Source organism: Balaenoptera borealis (assembly GCF_965194805.1).
Source record: "Balaenoptera borealis genome assembly, chromosome: X".
Lineage (NCBI taxonomy): Eukaryota > Metazoa > Chordata > Mammalia > Artiodactyla > Balaenopteridae > Balaenoptera > Balaenoptera borealis.
The window spans coordinates 102024243-102046843 of NC_138881.1; positions in this window are offsets into that span (position 1 = coordinate 102024243).

Sequence of the window (22601 nt, forward strand, 5' to 3'; positions counted from 1 at the left end):
TTTTATTCCCAAGTCTCTCTTACTCCAAAGCCTATAATATTTTCACTGGCTGCTGTTTGAAAATGCTCATTTTCTCCAAAGTTTTATCTTCATGATAAAGCAATAAACAATGAATTCAAGAAAAGATATTGTATAATTCCCAAGATGCAATCCAGTAACCTAATAGAGGTTTTCAAGTCCATGGGCCTATCCATTAGGTAGGTAGAGCATGCCAGACAATGTGTTCTCCATCTCTATACCTTCTCCGACTAAACATGTCTAGCTTTTATATCTTCATGAAAATGTGGAAGACACAGAAGTAATGACACAGTCCTTATATCTAAGATTATAATCTAGTTGGTGGGAAGACAAGAAGGAAATAGAACAAAATGGATATAGGATAGTAGAGAAAGGGAAAGGAATTAAGTATTAAGTAATATTTCTTGGAAAAGATGAGGCTTGAGCTGGTAGTTACAGGTGGAGGCAGGGTACAACACACCTGGAAATATGTACACAGGTATATATCAGAGATTTTGTTCCAGATCACCACAATAAAGGGAATGTTGCAATAATGTCACACTAATATTTTGGTTTTCCAGTGCATATAAAAGTTATGTTTACAGTATACTATAGTCTCTTAAGTGTGCAGTAGTATTACGTCTAAAAAAAACAGTGTATATCCCTTAATTAAAAATACTTTATTGCTAAAAAATGCTACCTATCATCTGAAACTTCAGCTAGTTATAATCTTTACCAGTGGAGGGTGTTGCCTTGATGTTGATGGCTGCTGAATGATCAGGGTGGATGCTTGCTGAAGGTTGGAATGGCTGTGGCAGTTTCTTAAAATAAGACAACAGTGAGGTTTGCCACATTGACTCTTCCCTTCACGAAGGATTCCTCTGTAGCATGCAATGCTGTTTCATAGCATTTTACCCACTGTAAAACCTCTTCTAAAGTGGAGTCAGTCTTCTCAAACCCTGCGGCTGCTTTATCAACTAAGTTTATGTAATATTCTAAACCCTTGTTATTTCAGTAATCTTCACCAGGAGTAGATTCTGTCTCAAGAAACCACCTTTTTGCTTATCCTCATTCTTTCAAGTTTTATCAGGAGGTTGCAGCAATTCAGGCACATCATCAGTCTCCAGTTCTAAGTCTAATTCTCTTGCTATTTTCACCACATCTGCAGTGAGTTTCTTCACTAAAGTCTTGAAGCCCTCAAAGTCATCCATGAGGACTGGAATCAACTTCTTCCAAACTCCTGTGAATGTTGATATTTTGACCTCTTCCCATGAATCACAAATGTTCTTAATGGCATCTAGAATGGTGCATCCTTTCTAGAAGATTTTCATTTGACTCTCCCCAGATCCATTAGAGGAATCACTATCTATGACAGCATCATACAATATTATAATTTTTATTTCAACCATCCAATATGATTTAAAAAACCCAAGAGGAGAAGAAAAGTCTACTGGATTCACTCATATTTTTACATACTGTGTTATTCTTTTTATCACTCCCCCTTTGTTAGGGAACTTCCTCTAGCCATTCTTTTAGTATAAGTCTGTCGGTGACAAACTCTTCATTTTCCTTCATGTGAGAATGCCTTGATTTCCTCTTATTCCTGAAAGCTATTTTTGCTGGATATAGGATTTTGGGTTATGGTTCTTTTATTTTAGCACTTGAAAAATGTTGTGCCAATTCCTTGTGGACTCCATGTTTTCTGTTGGTAAATCCACTGTCATTTTGTCTTTCTCCTATAAGTAATGGGTTGTTTGTCTCTGGCTGCTTTTAAGGTTTTTCCCTCAGTTTTTAGAGTCTTGATTATGATGTGTTTTAGTGTTAATTTCTTGGAGTTTATCATGTTTGTACACCTCTTAGGTTCTTAGATCTGTAGTTTCATGTTTTGTGGCTTTTTTTTTTTTTTTTTGCCAAATTAGGGAAGTTTCCAGACCAAAAACTTATCTCTGAATACGTTTTAAGCTCCACTTTCTTCCCCTTCTCCTTCTGGGGCCACAATGACATGAATGTTAGACCTTTTGTTATAATCCCACAATCCTGAGGCTTTGCTATTTTTTTTTCAGTCTGTTTTCTTTCTGTTGTTCTGGTTGGATGATTTCTAGTTTTCTGTCATTCAGTTCATTGATTCTTTTCTCCATGCCCTTCATTTAACTCTTGGGTCCATCCACTGAGGTTTTAAAATTTTAGTTATTGTATTTTTCTGAATAAATTCGATTTCTTTGATAAGCCATTCTTCTTTTTTTCATTTGTTTAAAGCATGTACATTATTGCTTGTTGAAGTATTATGGCCACTTTAGTTTCTTTGTCAGAAACTGACATTTTGTCATCTTGGTGTTGGTATCTATTGATTGGTTTTTTCATTCAGTTTAAGATTCTCCTGTTTCTTCATATATTTCATAATTTTCTATTGAGAGCTTGACAATCTGTATATTATACTGTGAGACTCAGAGTCTTATTTGAATCTTCTGTTTTAGCTGGCTTCCTCTGACACCTTTCTAGCAGTGGGATGGGGAAAGTATCACTGCAGTTGGGGAGTGCTTGTTACTTTCTGGTGCGGTTGAAAGTCCTGGATCTTTACTCAGCATTTTCTGAGTAAAGAAAAGATTCATCTACTGGGAATCTGGGGATGCTCTGTTACACCCTGGTAGTGCTGAGATCCCAGTTTGTTCCATGGTGTCAGGCTAGATTCAAGCCCTTATTTCCTAAAAGTTTCTTGTCTCAATAGGCTGCCTCTTTCATGGTCCTATGGCAAGATAGAACAGGATTTTTTTTCTGCACTCCTTGGCATTTCCAGGTTTCTGGCTTCTTTAGCTTCCAGTGTGCAACATATGAAAAAAAGAAAGCCCAGAGAACTCACTGTTGTGTTGTTTCTTGAGTCTTGAGGTTTCTGGCTGGTCTTCCTTCTACTCTCCACTCTCCACTTTTCAGAGTTTTCTTATGTTTATATATATAAACATACATATATATATATATATATATATATATATAAATAAATAAAATGTTTCTTATGTTTTTTTATGTATATAATGTTTAGGATTGTTAGTTGTACTTTGCAGGAGGAATAGGAAATTTTTCTTGGAAGTGGAAGTCCTTATATCTAATTTTATAGATGAAGAGATAGAGATTCAAATGAGGTAAATAATTTCCTCTAATATTACAGAACTAATTAAGCAGAAGAGCTAGGCTTCTCTCCTCCTAATCCATCTTCTTCCAACATTGTTGTAAAAGCACTCTAATGTTAGATTTCTCTCTATTTTGGGGTCTTCAAATTTTATTATCAATAAAAAATTGAGAAATGATATTTATCTTCACACTTTGTTCTTGAACCACATGGTATATTCTAAAAGTCCCAATTAGGCATGGATCGATCATTACTGATTTAGAGAATTATGGTTTAAAAAGTTTTGAAAATTATTTTAAGTTGTCTTTTTGCAGTTCAATCAAATGTCAATCTCAGGGCTAGTGTTTTAAACAGTTATTTTTTATGCATTGAATACTTTTATTTGCTATGGTTTTAAAACAGAGTTTAAGTTCTGCTAGCATATTTAAATTATGATTTCATTTATAAACTATACAGAAAACTTTTTTAGGAGCATACCCTTTCTAATGGTGAGTTAATAATACCAGTTTTTCAAGCATGAAGGACAACTCATTGTGCATTTCCCTTTGTGTGATGTGAAAGCCATTATAGTGGGTATGACCCTTCATGCCATCCTCTGTCATTTTCCACGTCAGTCCCAGAAAGGAGTTTTGTTCTACATGCTTCTTGAAATATAGTATGGATGCATTAATGTTTTAGATTTATAACTTTTATTTCTTACCTTGCAGGATAGAGAGTGAACTGTCATATATCTGCAGAGGAAAGCATTTTGTGTAATAAAATAGAACAGACTCTTTTTGTATACTCTTCCCTTTTCCCATCCTCCACACTACAGTTCCCCTGCCTTTTAAGCAGCTATTTTAAGTATACATCAAAATATGAAAACATATTACCTAAATGCTAGTGAAGCTCAAAGATACAAAAAGGCTTAAGGAAGGTTTAGACAAGAGGTTGGCAACCAATGTTTTATGAAAGGGTTACAGGTGAGCCTGGTATATTGATTCTCTGAGCCTTTAGGTGGCCGGGTGTGGCCTGACATAGTCAAAGCCCCTATGGTGGTGACACTCTGGCTACGAGCAGCATTTACATGTATCATGATGAAGTTAAGTTTAGGCAACACTGATTTAGTTAGATACGTTCAGAGAGGCCTCATTCATTCACTCATTTTAGGTCATAAGCAGAATCTGAAGTAAGCATTCAAGTCTTATTTCAATATGTAGGATAAACTAGGACACTTGAAGTAGGATGGTAAACTTTGAGGTTGTTACTAAGTTTTTGTAACTTATTATTTAGTATCATTTTTAGGGGCAACATATCAGACTGGTGGGGCAACATAGCATATTAGATTAAAAATAAGGTCTGGAGTAAGACAGAGCTGGGGTGAATTCCTACACTGGACATTTAATAATAGAATAGAACAGTAGTTAATGCTATAGTCTTTGGAGTCAAACTGGCCTGGGAGTTGAATCTGAGCTCTGGTAATTACCAACTCTGTGACCTTGGGCAAGTTATTCAATTTCTGTCTCATCTACTAATCTCTAAAATGCTGATAATAGTGATAATATACCTCATAGGATCACTTGGAGATTAAAGGAGTTAATATATAATAAGCACTAAGAACAGAACCTGGTAGATAATGTGTTTAATAAGTATTGATTGTTAATAAATGAAATTGTGGTTATCATTATTAGCTAGATTATATAATCATGAGGTTCACTTTATGTGACAAATTTTATGGTTAGAAGAGTAAACCCAGTTACAGTGTTCTGCTAAGGAGCATAGCTTTGGTAATTTAGGTTAGTGGAGTTGGCTTGAAATGATACTATTAGGGGCTGTATGTTTGTGTTTTGGAAGTGGGTGGTATAGGAGGGAGGAAATCACATCTTTCAACTCTTCTATGTTCTAATCAATAACATAGACATAAGAAACCAGGCTGAGATCAAAAGACCAATTCCAGTTATGGAAAGCTTGACTGAATTATATAATTTAAGATCCTAGGCATAAGTAACTGATATTCATGAACGTTCTTGTTTGGAATTGTCACAATTACTATGTGGAACTGTGTTTACTATATTGGCTTTGGCTGTTTGGCACCAAGATACCTTCACCTGGAGGTGTGCTGTCATGCCTTGTTAAATGTCAGTTCCACTCAAAAGATAAACAATTCCAACCACAGTTTCAAAGTTATCGATTTGGTTAGATCTTGAAATTTTATCTTGAACAAGGGAAGGTAAAGATAAAGAAATGATCAGCAACTACACCCAATAGTGTGACTCATTATTAAGTCTTTTCTGCATTAATCTTGGGAGCTTAAATCATTATCTAAATCATCTAGAGTTAGCTTTTCCAGTAATATGTAACTAGTATATAGCTTAATTCAGAGAAATACAACTTTATACAGAGATCGATCAATTTGACCCTGTGTTGTGGACATCTATAATCTCTTTAGATTCATTGAGTTTTTTAAGCTTTCTCCTAGAATATATTTGTATTTCTAAGCGTTATATCCTAGAAAGACTCATTAGTAAGAAAGACTAATGAAATTCTGGTGTAATTGGAAGACAATTGAAAACGACAGAGAACACGTGTCCAATTGCACTGAACCATGGTACATCCACGCCTGGGATATGGTAGGAAATTCTGATTGCTGTAATTGAAGAAAGAAGAACTGGAAAGATCAGAGAAGGGGAAACTGAAGGCGAGGATTGATTAAAATCGCATTATGTAGAAAGAAAAAGTAACAAAAATAAGTCTAGGCAAGAATAGAACAATATGAACTATAAAGGAGAGATGTGTTATGTAAATATACCTTTCTACGAAGATGTCTCATAGGCACATGAAAGTAATTATATCCCAATTGTACTTAGCCATCTTTATCCTCAAAACTGTGTCTTCCTTGTATTCTTTAACTCACTTAGCAGTACCACCATCCACCCAACCATCCAGTAAAGAAACTTGGGAGTTATCATAGACTCATTTTCTTTCAGTCTCAACATCCAACCCATTGTCAGGTACTGTCATTTTTGCTTCCATCTCATCTCTTGAGTGGAAACTTTTTTTTTTTTGAGTGGAAACTTTTTTTAAAGATCCCAGTGCCAATACTTTAATTAAGGATTTCATTATTGTCCGGACTTTTATATTAGTATCCTACAGGTGTCTCACTTTTCTATTAATTCTGTATCTTCGACTCCTAGCACGGTACCTGGAATATAATAGGTAACCAACAGAAGATTTCTCTCTCTTTTATTTTTAGAAAGTTTCTATATTTAAAATGAATGAAGAAGGATAATTGATTTGTTCAACAACTTCAATTCTAATTAAGTACATTTATGAATTAAAAAGAAAGTCCATTTTATGCATAGTAGTTTGTATCTCTTAATCCTCTACCCCTATTTTGCTCCTCTTCCCCCCCCTCTCTCCACTGGTATCCACTAGTTTGTTTTCTATATCTGTGAGTCTGTTTCTGTTTTGTTACATACATTCATTTGTTTTATTTTTTAGATTCCACATACTATGTATAAAATAAATAAGCAATAAGGATATATTGTACAGCACAGGGAAATATAGCCATTATTTTGAAATAACTTTAAATGGAGTATAATCTATAAAAATATTGAATCACTATGCTGTACACCTGAAGCTAGTATAATATTGTATATCAAGTATACTTCAATAAAAAAAGAAAGCCCAATGTTATGGTTTGTACTTCCTTAACAGAAAACATATAATGGAAATGAAAACATCTACAATAGCACTTAAGTACATTATTTAATAACTGATCCATAATTACGATGGTAGCACTTAGGACTTTTAACTAGAAAACTAAACCTTACTATTACAGATAAAAAATATATTATTGTGTGTATTTCCTATTTTTATTTAAACAATGGTATAATGAATATTGATATAATGATATCATGAACAATGATATGATATAATTATATCCTTACATGTGACTCCTTGTTTATATCTTTGAAAAGTTTCTCTAGGAGTGCAATTGCTATGTCATTAGGATATGCACATCTTCACTTTACAACATAATTGCTTCTCAACATGAGAGGCACCAGTTTACACATTTGGCAGCAGTATATGAAGGTTACTGTTCCACTTTTTCACCAACACTTAATGTTGACAAACTGTAAGATTTTTGCCAGTTAAATGACTAGGAAATGATGTATTTGTGTGGTTTTAATCTTGATTTCCATGATTTTTAGTTAGATCAAGCATCCTTTATACATTTATTTGTCTTTCAGGTCTCTTCATGATTGTTTTATCATTTTGGTGATTTTTCCCTTTTTCTTTAGTAGTTTCCATCTTCCTCATGTTTTGATTTCTCTATTCCCATTTTCTTGCCTTCTTTTGGATTATTTAAAGAATTTTTAGTATTCCATTTTAATCTGTCTATTGTTTTTTGGCTATATCTCCTTATAATTTTTAGTAGTTGCCTTAGGGATTATAATATGCATAACTAAACTTTCACCACCTCGTCCATGGAATATGGACCATGGCCCTCTAATGCTCTGGGCTGTGGGTCAGTAAACTATGGCTTGCAAGCCAAATATGGACCACTGATTTATTTTTCAATGGTACTTTTAAGAAAATATGTGGTTCTAGTCACTTTTGTCACATGTGTAGATTTGTGTAACATCACTACAACCAAGCTGGGGAACTGCTCCATGACCACAAAGATACTTTTATAACTCATTGTAAAGCCTAACCCTTTAGTCACATCCCTCTCTTTACATTTTACCCCTTCATATCACAATCCCTAATTATTAATTACTTCTTCATTTCCATACTTTTGTCATTTCAAGAATGTTACATAAATGGAATCATAAGTTAAGTAACCTTTGGAGTTTGCCTTTTATTCAGCATAATTCTTTGGAGACTCATCCAGGGTTTGGCATGTATCAATATTTCATGTCTTTTTTATTGTTGAGTAGTATTCCATGGTGTGGCTGTACCTTAGCTTATTTATCTACTTACCTGGTGAAGGACATATGGATTGTTTTCACTTTTTGGTTGTTACAGGCAAAGCTGTTATAAACATTGGTGTGTGAACAGAAGTTTTCATTTCTCTGGGATAAATGCACAGGAACGTAATTGCTGGGTTGTATGCAGTTGGCAAGTCTAGTTTTTAAAGGACTTGCCAAACTGTTTTCCAGAGTTGCTATACATATTTTATTTTCCCTCCGGAAATTCATGAGGGCTCAGTTTCTCCACATCTTTGGACGCATCTGGTGGTGTCACTTTAAAGCATTTCAGCCATTGTGATAAGGGTGTTGGTTATATCACACTGTAGATTTAATTTGTATTTCTGTAGTGACCGATGATGTTAAACATCTTTTCATGTACTTATTTGCCATCCATATATTGTATTATTTTAGGTTAGATGTCTGTCTTTTGCCCAGTTTCTAAATGGACTTTTTTAAGGTATTGAGTTTTGAGAAACCTTTATATAGCCTGGGTACTAGATTTTTGTTGGATATGTAGTTTGTAAATATCTTCTCCCAGCTGGTAGCTTTTCTCTTCATATTCTTCACATGACCTTTCACAGTTTTTAATTTTGATGAAGACCAGTTCAATAAATTTTGCTTTTGTAGAGCATGCTTTTAGTGTCAAGTCTAAGAACTCTGTATAACTCTGGATCTCAAAGATTTTCTCCTATGAGTTTTTCTTAAAATTTTATAATTTTAATGTTTAAGTCCATGATCCATGTTTAGGTGTAAACATGTTGTAAGAGATGTGAGGTTTAGGTCAAGATTATTTATTTTGTCTGTGGTGTTCAGTTGCTTCATCATCATTTGTTTTGTGGTTCTGTTTCTGTTTTCTCTATTCTGTTCCACTGAAATATGTGTTAATCCCTTTGCTAACATTACTCTGTCTTCATTACTGTAGCTGAATAGTAGGCTTAATATTGGGAAGAGTGATTCCCTCCACTTTGTTCTTTTCTAAAAAACATTCAGTGAAATTCACACAACATAAAACTAACCATTTTGAAGGGAACATTTGGTAGCATTTCGTACATTCACAATACTGTCACCACTTTAGCTGTACCCCATACTTTTTGGTATGTTGCATTTTCGTTTTCATTCATCTCAAAATATTTTCTAATTTCCTTGTGATTTCTTCTTTGACCCTTGGTTGTTTCACATTATTCTTTATTAAAATTGTTTTAAGCTATTCTAAGTCCTTTGATTTTTGATATAAACTTTAAAATAATCTTATCTATATCTATGAGTAATTTGGTGGGATTTTAAAAGGATTTGCATCAAAGCTATATAGTTCAACCTTGGAACAGATTGACATTTTTATTAATGTCAAATCTTTCAGTACGTGAATGTGGTATATCTCTCCATTTATTTAGATTTTCTTTGATTTATTTTATCAACACTCTATAATTTTAATCATACAAGTCCTTTGCATGTTTTCTGTTGCTATGTGAGTCACTTAAAAATAATTATAAATATTGTATTTTGCTCATTGATTGTATTGCTCATGGTAGTATTTACAATTGCTGTTAATTTTTGAGTGTTGATCATGAATCTTATGACTTTGCTAAATGTACGTATTAGTTCTAGGATCTGCAAAGAGCAACAGTTTTATTTCTTCCTTTATAATCATAATGCTTTTTATTTCTTTTTTTAAATTTATTCAATGGCATGGATTTCCAGCACTAGATCAAATAAGAGTGGTGAGAGCAGGCGTCTTTGCCTTGTTTCTGATCTTAAGGAGAAGAAAGCACTCATTTTTTTTTTACAATAAATGTAATGGTAGCTATAGGTTTGTTGTTGTTGTTGTTGGGTAGATGCTTGTGAGTTTGAGGAATTTTACCTCTGTTCCTGGTTTGCTGAGTTTTCTTAATCAGTGGGTGTTAGAAATTGTCAAATGTTTTTTCTGCAGCATTGTTGAAATGTTCATGTGATATTTTTTCTTTTGCCTGTTAATATCATAGCTTACATCGATTGATTTTCAAATATTGACCTAACCTTGTTACTTTGGAGAAAACCCACAGTCAAGGTATATAGTTATTTCTATATATTACTAGATTCTGTTTTAATATTTTACTGAGTATTTTTGGGTCTATGTTCAGTCTATAGTTTTGTTTATTTGACCTCTCTTTGTGTCATTTTGCTATCAGGATAATACTAACCCCATTAAATGAATTATGAAGTGTTCCATTCTTTTCAGTTTTCCAGAAGAGATTCTGTAGAAATTGTGTTAATTCTTCTTTAAATGTTTGGTTCAATTCTCCAGTGAAGCCATATCAGTCTGGAGGTTTCTTTTTCAGGAGATTTTGAATGCAATTTCTTTAATAGCCAAAGGGTTACTCAATTAATTTAATATTATGTGAATTTTGGTAGTTTGTGCTTTCTTGCATATGGTCTATTTCATCTTAGTCATCAAATGTATGTACATAGAATTGTTCATAGTATTACCTTTAAATGTGTGAGTTCTACAGTGATGTATCCTCTTTCATTTGTGATATTCATGATTTTTGTCTTCTTTGATTCCTTGTCAGTCTTGGTAGAGATTTATTTATTTTATCGAGTTTTTAAAGACCCAGCTTTTTGTTTTAATAATTTTTCTCTATTTTCCTGTTTTAAATGTTATTGATTTCTGGTTTTTATGATTTCCTTCCTTCTGCTTCCTTTGGGTTTATTTGGGTGAGGGCTTAGCTTATCAGTTTGAGATCTTTCTCTTCTCTCATGTAAGAGTTTAGGTGCTCTAAATTTCCTTCTCAGTACTGCTTTAGCTGTGTCCCACAAATTTTCATATTATGTATTTTCTTTTATTTTCCTTGAGACTTCCTCTTGGTCTCTGGGTTCCTTAGAAGTGTGTCATTGAGTTTCCAAGTATTTTGAAACTTTCCTATTATGTTTTATTGATTGCTATCTTGATACTTTGCCATTTGGTGAACACATTATGATTTTGCCTCTTTTAAATTTGCTGAGATTTTTATGGCTAGAATACGGACTATATTGGTTAATGTTCTATGGGTAACACAAAAGATGTGTATTTTGTTGTTGGTGTTGGTGTGTTTCTATATATGTTGATTAGATCTTCTTGCTTGATGATAATAAGTTCATCTGTATCATAGCTGATACCCTGTAGTAGTTCTTTGATTAATGATAAAGGAGTGTTGAAATCTCCAATGGTTAATTGTGTATATGTCTATTTTTCCTTTCAGTTTTATATCAGCTTTTACTTCATGTATTTTGAAGCTCTGTTGTTTAGTACATATACACTTAGTATGTCTATGTCATATTGGTGGATTGACTCTTATTATTATATAATCATAATGTCACTGCTAATTTTCTTTAATCTGAAATCTATTTTATCTGATATTCATATAGCCACTTCTGTTTTCCTTTGATTATATTTGCATGGTGTTACGGTTAGTTTTATGTGTTAACTTGACTGGGCTGTGTTACCCAGTTGTAGTTTTATGTGTTAACTTGACTGGGCTGTGTTACCCAGTTGTTTGGTCAAATATCAGTCTAGATGGTGTAGTGAAGGTATTTATATGCAATTAACATTTAAATCAATAGACTCTGAGTAAAGCAGTTTACCTTCCATAATGTGTGTGGGCCTCATCCAGTTAGTTGAAGTCCTTAAGAGAAAAACCTGAGGTCCCCAGAAGAAGAAGGAATTTTTCCTCTAGAATGCCTTCAGTCTCAAGACTACAATGTCAACTCCTGCTGGAATTTCCAGCCTGTTGACCTCTTCTGCAGATTTCAGACTTGCCAGCACCTATAATCATATGAGCAATTCATCAAAATAAATCTCACTTAATCTCCCTTCCTCCCTCCCTCCCTCCCTCCCTCCTTCCCTCCTTCTCTCTCCCCCCTCTATCAGTTTGGTTTCTCTGGAGAATCCTGACTAATACACATGGTATGCCTTTTACTTCCAAAATACCTATATTATTATAGTTAAAGGGACTTTCTTCTAAATAACACATAGATACATCATGTGAGATTTTTTTGAATATGTATCTGTTCTGCAAAGTTCTCTTTTAATTTGTGTGTTTAGACCATTTACATTAATATAGCTATTAATGTATTAGGTTTACAATTGCCATTTTGTTTTAATTTGCTATGTTTTTTGTTCCTGTTCTTTTCACATCTTACATGGGTTACTTGAATATTTTTTAATAATACTGTTTAGATTTATGTATAAAGTTTTAAGTATATCTCTTTATATATATAATTTTTTAGTAGTTGTTCTAGGTATTACATTATATATTTGTAACTTATCCCAGTTTATTGGCACCAACATTTTAACAGTTCAAGCAAAGTATAAAAATCTTACCTTCATTTTGTTCTTTTATTCTCTCCCACTGTCAGCCCTGCTGACTCTACAAGGTAGAGGTACAGATTTTCTTTTGTATTTGGCTGGAGAATTGTGGATATTATCACCTATTGTGGACCTTTTCTCTTGTGTTAAGCCACCAATTTTTCCTTTCCTTTGGCGAGAAGAAGCAGAATTATTTGTACATATTGGTGCTTCTGTGTTATAGGCTTTTCCAGCACCCCATCTGTGATATATGGGAGGCAAGAAGGAAATCCTTAGAACCTGCTACCATGTTGTTCCTCTAGCTGTATGGCTCTTAAGCCAGTCTGGATTCTTCTTTTCCTCTTTCAGAATCTATGTTTGTTTTTGTATTATGTCTAGTATGTGGAAGGAATATTGGGACTACTCCATCTTAGCCAGAGCCAGAAGTGCCCCACCACTTACTTTGTAAATAAATTTTCATGTAACACAGCCACACTCATTTGTTTATATATTGTCTCTGACTCCTTTTTCACTACAATGGCAGAATCAAATAGTTGCACCAATGACAGAGTGGCCCACAGACCTTAAACTTTTACTGTTTTGCCCTTTACAGGCCAGTGGTCCTGAACTTTAATGTTATAACAATTACTTGGGAATCCCTTAAAAATGCATATTCTCATCCAGCGGGTCTTGTGTGTGGCCTGAAATTCTGCATCTCTAACAGACTTCCAGGTCTTGCCAGTGCTGCTGGTCCTCAGGCCACACTTTGAGTTGCAAGGCTCTTCTCTCCTTAAGAGCCAGTCCTGGAAGCAGGAACAAACTTAAAGCCTAAAATATTCTAAAGTAACTTTGCATTTTTAAACTCTACTCTGAGAACTTCAGGCGTGTTGAAGAATATGAAACTACAATATAATAGTAAGGGTGATATCTAATAAAAGCAATAGGAAATCCCTTATACCAAACTGCATTAATAAAAATATTATATATCTGCATCCTTTCTCTGTCATAGGGTAACAGGTCCTATACATACTATGACCTAACTACGTACAGCGTCCTCCATTTGTGTGTTTTAATTCTTTAGGATCCATCAACTTACTCATTATTTCTTTGACATTTCTAGTTTCAGCAAAATTGAGTGTGCTAATTTTTCACTTATCTAAATATTCTTATTTTAAAAGGTTCAAATTTATTCTATATATATTTGTTAGTTTGTTTTATAAACCCAATACTTGTTTCAAGGATATAATTCATTTTTAAATTCTTAGAACTATTTGAATAGGACTTTAGAATAAATATTCTTAATTTTATAATCATGTCTCTGCATTCTTATACATTCTCTAATTTCCTGGTTCTTTTGTCTTATTAGTGCTGGTTTTTATTACATACTTTTTTTTTTCTTTTGTTACTCCCATCACTCTGTTATTGGTCAAATCAGTCATACAATCAACTGGGTCATTCCATCATTGGATGACTTGAATAACATATATATATATATTTTTATACAGCAGATTCTTATTAGTCATCAATTTTATACACATCAATGTATACATGTCAATCCATATCACCCATTTCATCACACCACCACCCCCACCCACCTGCTGCTTTCCTGCTTGGTGTCCATACATTTGTTCTCTACATCTGTGTCTCAATTTCTGCCCTGCAAACCAGTTCATCTGTACCCTTTTTCTAGGTTCCACATATATGTGTTAATATACGATATTTGTTTTTCTCCTTCTGACTTACTTCACTCTGAATGACAGTCTCTAGATCCATCCACGTTTCAACAAATGACCCAATTTCGTTCCTTTTTATGGCTGAGTCATATTCCATTGTATATATGTACCATATCTTCTTTATCCATTCATCTGTTGATAGGCATTTAGGTTGCTTCCATGACCCGGCTATCGTTAATACTGCTGCAATGAACATTGGGGTGCATGTGTCTTTTTGTATTATGGTTTTCTCTGGGTATATGCCCAGTAGTGGGATTGCTGGGTCATATGGTAATTCTATTTTTAGTTTTTTAAGGAACCTCCATACTGTTCTCCATAGTGGCTGTATCAATTTACATTCCCACCAACAGTGCAAGAGGGTTCCCTTTTCTCCACACCCTCTCCAGCATTTGTTGTTTGTAGATTTTCTGATGATGCCCATTCTAACAGGTGTGAGGTGATACCTCAGTGTAGTTTTGATTTGCATTTCTCTAATAATTAGTGCTGTTGAGCATCTTTTCATGTGCTTCTTGGCCATCTGTATGTCTTCTTTGGAGAAATGTCTATTTAGGTCTTCTGCCCATTTTTGGATTGGGTTGTTTGTTTTTTTAATATTGAGCTGCATGAGCTTTTTATATATTTTGGAGATTAATCCTTTGTCCGTTGATTCATTTGCAGATATTTTTTTCCCATTCTCAGGGTTGTCTTTTCATCTTGTTTATGGTTTCCTTTACTGTGCAAAAGCTTTGAAGTTTCATTAGGTCGATTTGTTTATTTTTGTTTTTAATTCCATTACTCTAGGAGGTGGATCAAAAAACATCTTGCTGTGATTTATGTCAAAGAGTGTTCTTCCTATGTTTTCCTCTAAGAGTTTTATAGTGTCCGGACTTACATTTAGGTCTCGAATCCATTTTGAGTTTATTTTTGTGTATGGTGTTAGGGAGTATTCTAATTTCATTCTTTTACATGTAGCTGTCCAGTTTTCCCAGCACCACTTATTGAAGAGACTGTCTTTTTTCTCCATTGTATATCCTTGCCTTCTTTGTCGTAGATTAGTTGACCATAGGTGCGTGGGTTTATCTCTGGGATTTCTCTCTTGTTCCATTGATCTGTGTTTCTGTTTTTGTGCCAGTACCATATTGTCTTGATTACTGTAGCTTTATAGTATAGTCTGAAATCAGGAAGTCTGGTTCCTCCAGCTACGTTTTTTCCCTCAAGCCTGCTTTGGCTATTCTGGGTCTTTTGTGTCTCCATACAAATTTTAAGAGTTTTTGTTCTAGTTCCATAAAAATGCCATTGGTAATTTGATAGGGATTGCATTGAATCTGTAGATTGCTTTAGGTAGTATAGTCATTTTCACAATATTGATTCTTCCAATCCAGGAACATGGTATATCTCTCCATCTGTTGGTATCATCTTTAATTTCTTTCATCAGTGTCTTATAGTTTTCTGCATACAGGTCTTTTGTCTCCCTGGGTAGGTTTATTCCTAGGTATTTGATTCTTTTTGTTGCAGTGGTAAATGGGAGTGTTTCCTTAATTTCTCTTTCAGATTTTTATCATTACTGTATAGGAATGCAAGAGATTTCTGTGCATTAGTTTTGTATCCTGCAACTTTACCAAATGCATTGATTAGCTCTAATAGTTTTCTGCTGGCATCTTTAGGATTCTCTATGTATAGTATCATGTCATCTACAAAGCGTGACAGTTTTAATTCTTCTTTTCCAATTTGTATTCCTTTTATTTCTTTTTGTTCTCTGACTGCTGTGGCTAGGACTTCCAAAACTATGTTGAATAATAGTGGTGAGAGTGGACATCCTTGTCTTGTTCCTGATCTTAGAGGAAATGCTTTCAGTTTTTCACCATTGAGAATTATGTTTGCTGTGGGTTTGTTGTATATGGCCTTTATTATGTGGAGGTAGGTTCCCTCTATGCCCACTTTCTGGAGAGTTTTTATCATAAATGGGTGTTGAATATTGTCAAAAGCTTTTTCTGCATCTATTGAGATGATCATGTGGTTTTTATTCTTCAGTTTGTTAATATGGTGTATCACATTGATTGATTTGCATATATTGAAGAATACTTGCATCCCTGGGATAAATCCCACTTGATCATGGTGTATGATCCTTTTAATGTGTTGTTGGATTCTGTTTGCTAGTATTTTGTTGAGGATTTTTGTATCTATGTTCATCACTGATATTGGCCTGTAATTTTCTTTTTTTGTAGTATCTTTGTCTGGTTTTGTTATCAGGGTGATGATGGCCTCATAAAATGAGTTTGGGAGTGTTCCTTCCTCTGAAATTTTTTGGAAGAATTTGAGAAAAATGGGTGTTAGCTCTTCTCTAAATGTTTGATAGAATTCACCTGTGAAACCATCTGGTCCTGGGCTTTTGTTTCTTAGAAGATTTTTAGTCACAGTTTCAATTCCATTGCTTGTGATTGGTCTGTTCATATTTTCTATTTCTTCCTGGTTCAATCTTGGAAGGTTATACCTTTCTGAGGATTTATCCATTTCTTCCAGGTTGTCCATTTTATTGGCATAGAGTTGCTTGTAGTAGTCTTTTAGGATTCTTTGTATTTCTGCAGTGTCTGTTGTAACTTCTCCTTTTTCATTTCTAATTTTATTGATTTCAGTCCTCTCCCTCTTTTTCTTGATGAGTCTGGCTAATGGTTTATCAATTTTGTTCATCTTCTCAAAGAACCAGCTTTTAGTTTTATTGATCTTTGCTTATTTGTTTCTATTTCATTTATTTATTTTTTAAAATTAATTAATTAATTTATTTATTTAATTTGGCTGTGTTGGGTCTTCGTTTCTGTGCAAGGGCTTTCTCTAGTTGCGGCAAGTGGGGGCCACTCTTCATCGTGGTGCACGGGCCTTTCATTGTCGCGGCCTCTCTTGTTGCGGAGCACAGGCTCCAGACGCGCAGGCTTAGTAGTTGTGGCTCACGGGCCCAGTTGCTCTGCGGCATATGGGATCTTCCCAGACCAGGGCTCGAACCCGTGTCCCCTGCATTGGCAGGCAGATTCTCAACCACTATGCCACCAGGGAAGCCCTATTTCATTTATTTCTGCTCTGATCTTTATGATTTATTTCCTTCTGCTAACTTTGGGTTTTGTTTGTTCTTCTTTCTCTAGTTCCTTTAGGTGTACCATTAGATTGTTTATTTGAGATTTTCTTGTTTCTTGAGGTAGGCTTGTATAGCTATAAACTTCCCTCTTAGAACTGCTTTTGCTGCATCCCATAGGTTTTGGATCATCGTGTTTTCATCGTCATTTGTCTCTAGGTATTTTCTGATTTCCTCTTTGACTTCTTCAGTGATCTCTTGGTTATTTAGTAACGTATTCTTTAGCCACCATGTGTTTGTGTTTTTTACGTTTGTTTCCCTGTAATTCATTTCTAATCTCATAGCATTGTGGTCAGAAAAGATTCCTGATATGTTTCTATTTTCTTAAATTTACTGAGGCTTGATTTGTGACCCAAGATGTGATCTATCATGGAGAATGTTCCGTGTGCACTTGAGAAGAAAGTGTAATCTGCTGTTTTTGGATGGAATGTCCTATAAATATCAATTAAATCTATGTGGTCTATTGTGTCGTTTAAAGCTTCTGTTTCCTTATTTATTTTCATTTTGGATGATCTGTCCTTTGGTGTAAGTGAGGTGTTAAAGTCCCCTACTATTATTGTGTTGCTGTCGATTTCCCCTTTTATAGCTGTTAGCAGTTGCCTTATGTATTGAGGTGCTCCTATGTTGGGTGCATATATATTTATAATTGCCATATCTTCTTGGATTGATCCCCTGATCATTACGTAGTGTCCCTCCTTGTCTCTTGTAACATTCTTTATTTTAAAGTCTATTTTATCTGATATGAGTATTGCTACTGCAGCTTTCTTTTGATTTCCATTTGCATGGAATATCTTTTTCCATCCCCTCACTTTCAGTCTGAATGTGTCCCTAGGTCTGAAGTGGGTCTCTAGTAGACAGCATATATATGGGTCTTGTTTTTTTATCCATTCAGCAAGCCTGTGTCTTTTGATTGGAGCATTTATTCCATTCACGTTTAGGGTAATTATCGATATGTATGTTCCTATGACCATTTTCTTAATTGTTTTGGGTTTGTTTTTGTAGGTCCTTTTCTTCTCTTGTTTTTCCCAGTTAGAGAAGTTCCTTTAGCATTTGTTGTAGAGCTGGTTTGGTGGTGCTGAATTCTCTTAGTTTTTGCTTGTCTGTAAAGCTTTTGATTTCTCCATTGAATCTCAATGAGATCCTTGCTGGGTAGGGTAATCTTGGTTGTAGGTTCTTCCCTTTCATCACTTTAAGTATATCATGCTACTCCCTTCTGGCTTGTAGAGTTTCTGCTGAGAAATCAGCTGTTAACCTTATGGGAGTTCCTTTGTATGTTATTTGTCATTTTTCCCTTCCTGCTTTTTTTTTTTTTTTTTAATTAATTAATTTATTTATTTTTGGCTGTGCTGGGTCTTCGCTTCTGCGCGAGGGCTCTCTCCAGTCGCGGCGAGCGGGGGCCACTCTTCATCGCGGTGCACGGGCCTCTCACCACCGCGGCCTCTCCCGTTGCGGAGCACAGGCTCCAGACGCACAGGCTCAGCAGTTGTGGCTCACGGGCCCAGTCGCTCCGCGGCATGCGGGATCCTCCCAGACAAGGGCTCGAACCCGTGTCCCCCGCATTGGCAGGCAGACCCCCAACCACTGCGTCACCAGGGAAGCCCCTCCCTTCCTGCTTTTAATAATTTTTCTTTGTCTTTAATTTTTGCCAATTTGATTACTATGTGTCTCAGCGTGTTTCTCCTTGGGTTTATCTTGTATGGGACTCTCTGCACTTCCTGGACTTCAGTGGCTATTTCCTTTCCCATGTTTGGGAAGTTTTCGACTATAATCACTTGAAATATTTTCTCTGGTCCTTTCTGTCTCTCTTCTCCTTCTGGGACCCCTATAATGTGACTGTTGTTGCATTTAATGTTGTCCCAGAGGTCTCTTAGGCTGTCTTCATTTCTTTTCATTCTTTTTTCTTTAGTCTGTTCCGTAGCAGTGAATTCCACCATTCTGTCTTCCAGGTCACTTATCTGTTCTTCTGCCTCAGTTATTCTGCTATTGATTCCTTCTAGTGTAGTTTTCATTTCAGTTATTGTATTGTTCATCTCTGTTTGTTTCTTCTTTAATTATTCTAGGTCTTTGTTAAACATTTCTTGCATCTTCTCGATCTTTGCCTCCATTTTTTTTCCAAGGCCCTGGATCATCTTCACTATCATTATTCTGAATTCTTTTTCTGGAAGGTTGAGTATCTCCACTTCATTTAGTTGTTTTTCTGGGGTTTTATCTTGTTCCTTCATCTGATACATAGCCCTCTGCCTTTTCATCTTGTCTATCTTTCTGTGAGTGTGGTTTTTGTTCCACAGGCTGCAGCATTGTAGTTCTTCTTGCTTCTGCTGTCTGCCGTCTGGTGTATGAGGCTATCTAAGAGGCTTGTGCAAGCTTCCTGATGGGAGAGACTGGTGGTGGGTAGAGCTGGCTGTTGCTCTGGTGGGTGGAGCTCAGTTAAACTTTAATGCACTTGACTGCTGATGGGTGGGGCTGGGTTCCCTCCCTGTTGGTTGTTTTGCCTGAGGCAACCCAACACTGGAGCCTACCTGGGCTCTTTGGTGGGGCTAATGATAGACTCTGGGAGGGCTCACGCCAAGGAGTACTTCCCAGAACTTCTGCTGCCAGTGTCCTTGTCCCTATGGTGAGCCACAGCCACCCCCCACCTCCGCAGGAGACCCTTCAACAGTAGCAGGTAGATCTGGTTCAGTCTCCCCTGGGGTCACTGCTCTTTCCCCTGGGTCCCAGTGCACACACCACTTTGTGTGTGCCTTCCAAAAGTGGAGTCTCTGTTTCCCCCAGTTCTGTTGAAGTCCTGCAATCAAATCCCAGTAGCCTTCAAAGTCTGATTCTCTTGGAATTCCTCCTCCTGTTGCTGGACCCCCAGGTTGGGAAGCATGACGTGGGGCTCAGAAACTTCACTGCAGTGGGTGAACTTCTGTGGGGTAAGTGTTCTCCAGTCTGTGAATCACCCACCCAGCAGTTATGGGACTTGATTTTACTGTGATTGTGCCCCTCGTACCGTCTCACTGTGGCCTCTCCTTTGTCATTGAACGTGGGGTATCTTTTTTAGTGAGTTCCAGTGTCCTCCTGTCAGTGATTGTCTGGCAGCTAGTTGTGATCCTGGTGTTCTCACCAGAGGGAGTGAGACCACGTCCTTCTACTCTGCCATCTTGGTTCCAATCCTTTATTACATAGTTTTAAATCTGTGTTTCTAAGCTTATCTTCCATTGTCAGTTTCTTCAGGGTGTTCCTTAGAAAATGTTAATGACCCCATAATATCATATCTTCATTTCCCTAGTCTCTGCCTAGTAGTTATAACTTTGAAGTTGACTTTGCATTGACATTTTGCTCAGTTTTTTTGTCTTGAATACTGGACCTGTATACACTGTTTACTTGGTAGAAATAACTCTTGTTCTTTGTAAAAGTCAAATTGTTCATTTGTAGTTGAGAGTCTGGGCTAGTGAGTAGAGCTGTTCATGGTAAGCAGTCCAGTAGTTTTCCTCATCATGTCCAGTGTGCACAGTATTGACCTCCATGTACCTAAGGGTTTTGAGTCCGTAACCCTTAATCCCACTCCAGCCATGTATATGCCACATGTCTTTGTTTCTACTTTTCCCTTGGGAAGTTTCCTCAATTTTTAAAAATCATACATTATTTTGCATTACTTTTTAAAAAATTTATGCAGTAATTTCTAGTCTTCAGAATGTCTTGTCCTTATTTTCAGACATGTCTTTTTTTACTTTTTAGGAACATTTATCTGTAATTCCTGTCTGTATGGAGAGAAATGGGAAGTTTTACTGTATCATCACTCTGACATTTTGGTCCAGTGATGCTTTGATTATTTCTGATAAATTTTCATATGTTCTCTTTTTCTCTGAATAAGATTATTATATCTAAAATTATTTCTACCTTTGGATATTTTATTTACATTTTTTCATAATACTTTGACAGGATTTTTCAGAAAATGCTGAATAATTGTGGTAATAGCTGGCATACTCTTATTATTCACTTTAATGGAACCTGTAATGTAGTGTTCCTCACTGTGTGTTCCACACTCTGCCTTAGAATAATCAGAGAAATTTTTACAGATGCAAATTCCTTAATTAGAATTGCTGAAGCTCAGGAATCGTCATGGTAAAAAGATTCTCAGATAATTCTGATACATTTATTTCACTGTTATGTTCAATATTTATTGTTGGTCTGAGACAAGGACTGTTTATTGTGTTAAGTATGTTTTTCTGCTTAGGTTATTAATATTTTTTCACTAGCAATGAATATCAAGTTTTATCAAATATTTGTTCTGTACCTGTTGAGGAAACTACGTACTTTGAGTTTTTGGCTTATCTTCAATTACTTCAATTGCTATGGTAAAATATGTATTTAATTTTAAAATATCAAATTATTCTCACAGTCCTGGGAAAAAATCCAACTCAGTTACAGTAATTTCCTTCATATTTATGATTTGATTAATTCTATTTATAGTTGAGACTAGTTGTTGTATTTTGGGCTCTCTTTCTTAGGTGTTGGGCTCAGGGTTCTGCTAGCTTTGCAAAATAGACTTTTCTGAAATGTTGTAATTTCTGAAGTAGTTTAAAAGTAAAGGGATGGATTAAATTAATTTAAATCAATTCTGGCAACTAGTATGGAGACTGTGCTATAACATATAACTACATCAACTGATATTAGTATATTGAGCTTTCTTAATTAAATTGAATCTATTTAAGTTAGTTTTATTTGGTTAGAAAATCACCTACTTTCCAAGTTTATTAATTTATTAGCATGTAATTTACTTTTTAACTTTTACTTTATTTTTTTATCACCTCTAATTCTTAATGTTCTTTGCTGTGATCTGCTTTCTTTATGTTTTTTTTTCTTTATTATGAATGCTAAATTTTCCCCCTTTTTAGAGAAAAAAACTTGCATATGTTTATCAATGTTGCCATATTTTTCTAATTTCTAATTTAAGAATTTCTCTAATTATTTTTATTAATTTTTCTCTTACTCCCCAAGGAGTGATTTTATTGATTATTTTCTATTTTCTTGAGTTGAAATTTTTTTTTCATCTTTTTAATTTTATATTGGAGACATTGAAAATTAAATTTTTTCATTTGCAACCAGATTTGGGCCAAATCTCATGAGTTTAGAATTTTTGTTGTAATTATATTCATTTAAATTTTAGTATTAAGTATTTCAAATACATGGACAGTCTCAAAAAGAATACAGTAGCAAACACAACAGTTTGTAACATTTTATCATTATTCCATACTTGCTTCAATTAAAACTTTTTAAAGAAATTACACTGTAGAGGTCAAATGAAGCCCCCCGTTTACCCCTGCCTAAAGTTAATCTCCCTCTATTCCTCCCTTTAGTATGACCTTCATGTTCACCTTTCACATGCATGGTTTCATACATTTACTAT